The sequence below is a fragment of the Synchiropus splendidus genome, chromosome 7, assembly GCF_027744825.2.
Source record: "Synchiropus splendidus isolate RoL2022-P1 chromosome 7, RoL_Sspl_1.0, whole genome shotgun sequence".
Lineage (NCBI taxonomy): Eukaryota > Metazoa > Chordata > Actinopteri > Syngnathiformes > Callionymidae > Synchiropus > Synchiropus splendidus.
In genome coordinates, this window is record NC_071340.1 from 25,333,217 (window position 1) to 25,336,101 (window position 2,885).

Consider the following 2,885-nt stretch of genomic DNA (forward strand, 5'->3'; position numbering starts at 1 on the left):
TCCAACTCTATCCGGGTCTTAAATGGACCGCTCCAGCGGGTCTATAAATAAGGAGGGTTGCTGCCGTAAATCAGCGGCGGGACGGCGGCCACTTGACTGCGCCGGCCATTTAGTGCAGGTTGCTGGGGCAGATTAAATATGATAATGTGCCGCTGACATCAGAAGACGTGTCGGTTGGCGCCCAGCAGTAAAGCTCTTATTTATGGCCGTGTGAATGGCGCTGGTGCTAGTGGTCCATCCATCAGTCTCAGTGCAGCTCTGGCTTCCTGCCACCGGCTGATGCATCACCTCCGTCTCTGTGTCCATGCAACCAGTCCACCTGCTGTTTTTAAGACCTGGATCCCACCGTCCGACTCCAGTGCTGTCGGAAGGCTGCTCTTTTTACACTCCATATCCCACCTATTTTCTCCCTCCTGTGGCGTGTGCGTGTGTGAGTTTACCATCTTCTATTAGACGTTTAGCCGCCATTGTTGTCGTCTGGCATGTTTCCCCTCCCACGGCATTTTCTGACGTTTATCGTGAGTCATGCTGTATAAACCACGTGGCTCCTTCAGGATGCTTTAATTCTCCGCCCCGCCTTTGACATCCTGAAGCATCAACATGCAACTGTGCTGACTTCTTGGTCAATGTTGGACGCAAAAGTCCACCTAACAACAGCCAGTGTTTTTCATTACCAGTGACGATGTGTTGCCTCCGACTCCATGACTGAAGGAGCTAAAAATATAGTAATGTATTCATGTATTCATAATGGTTCACTTGTTTATCTGTCTAAGGGTTTTTACACAAAAAGACTTTCAGAGTTGAAAGTCATTTGACTTTGGTGGTAGTACGTTTCCCCCCATTGAGCCGTCAACCCTGGCATTTTAACGTAAAACACACATATTGTCAACTTCCATGGCGACAAAATGTGGATTCGAAGTCTTTCAACATTCCCTGCTCCTTCTTCGTGTAGAGTCCTTAGTTTACAGTGCTGATGCATTTTAGCAGCGGCAGTAAGGCGAGGTACCGCAGTGTGTCTTGCTAAGTGAGAGCACTGCTCGCTGAAGACAGCGAAAACCGATGGAAAAAGGATCCCAGACCCGCAGCACATCAGTGAGCGTTCAACCCGACAGTAGAATCTCATTCCTCAGTGAGAGCAATGAAACTAAACTCACTGTGAAACCTAATGTGTCTGGATCTGCGAGGTCTGTCGGAGGTGTGCGCTCTCCCAGTGCCTTTGTCAAGCTGGAAACATCATCAGTGCCTGGAAACAGGGCCATAAAGGCCCCATGTGTGCCGTGGCTGAGGTGATGCTGAAGGGCTGTGTTGAAGAGAGCGTCCTGGCTTTATATAACTAATGGTGGCGGCTGCAGCGCAGGTGCTCTCAGGTGCCGGCTGCTGACAGATGGCCGCCGCGCCGCAACAGCTAAAACAGTGCAACAGTGCCGCTGGTGAAGCTGGCTAAAAGTGGAATGTTTATTGTTGGTTGGGGCGATAAGGGCTGGTGGGAATACTGGAATTCCAGATCAGGGGATTTGCCTTGTTCTAGCATCGATCTGTGAAAACATCTCATAACTTTTTCACAATGACAGTCGGCAGAATGGAAAGGAACCTTTGGATCCGTCGCTGTCTTCTGAGCATGTGTCTTGCTGGAGCAAATGATTGCAGAACATGAGATGGAAGGAACACGGTCCTCTTCTTTCTTGGGATTTATTTGGTCCTTTCTAAACGGTGGCGCTATGACAGAGACCCAGTCCACTTGTGGAGGACCATGTCAAGCTGGGCCACTGTAAACCAGAGGCTGTGGCTCAGTCGGAAGTCACCTGCTGTTCTGAAAGCGTCTTCCCGCTGCACCGGCTTGATGCAGGACTTCCGCAGATTGAAAGAGGCGACATCTTTGTCGAATTTATGGCGAGTGTCATAAACACCGTGCCGACGCTCAACCTCCAAAATTAGCAAGTTGTCGTCCATAACCGTCGCTGGTTATGACGTAATGTTTACGCTGCTCTTTCACAGTAAAAATGCGAATAACGGATTGTATATATATATATATATACACATATATATATATATATAGCTGGGGGTGAGTCAGGGCATAATTGTGTAGGGAATATGTGCAAACTTTATGTGTGAACAATTGCAATGAGACCTGTAGTATGTGGCTCACGTCACTAAACCTGACAGTTCTGGTCCTTGTGAATCCATGTGTGCGAGCTCATGAAAGTATACAGTTCTCTCTCCACGCTGAAGTAAACATGCAGAGCTTTGGATTCCTGCCTGCACAGTGGTCCCTGGAGACCTGGCGGAGCGAGGGCTGATGGCTGCAGGAAGTGGTGGTCTGGGCCGGCGAGCCGCTCCTGGCCTGTGAGAGAGGTTTCTCTGTGTGTGTGTCAGTGACAGGCGCTGCCCCCGTGCACAGCCCCGCTCTGTTCCCGGGCCTGACACGCGGGGGGGCGGCCCCAGCCTCGGCCTGCCAATCACTCCCAGGTCCGTTCCGTCCTCCACTTGGAACATTGTTTCCCTTCAGCCTTGGAAATCTGCTGCATCAGGCAGAGAGCGTCGTCCCCCGACTCCAGTTCAGATGCCGCGGATGTTTGGCTGTCAGTCCACTGCCTTTACAGCCCAAAAAATACTTTTGCAGAGGCAATTTTCTGTCCGTTTCGGTCAGTGTTGCCGCCCAGAGAGGAGGCGGCGGCGTCTGGCAGCACAGGTGTGTCAGGTAAATGTAGCGGGTCTTTGTTTACATGGAGGATAAATGGTGTCTTCATGACGGGACGTGCGTTACTGTGTTGCTAGGAACAGAACCTGAGGCCCGCGGGCCCGTCCCCACCTCTTTCCCAGCGGATCGACTTTCTTCCGTACAGGAATGAGGGGCAGACACCTCCTCCAGGCTCAGACACATAATC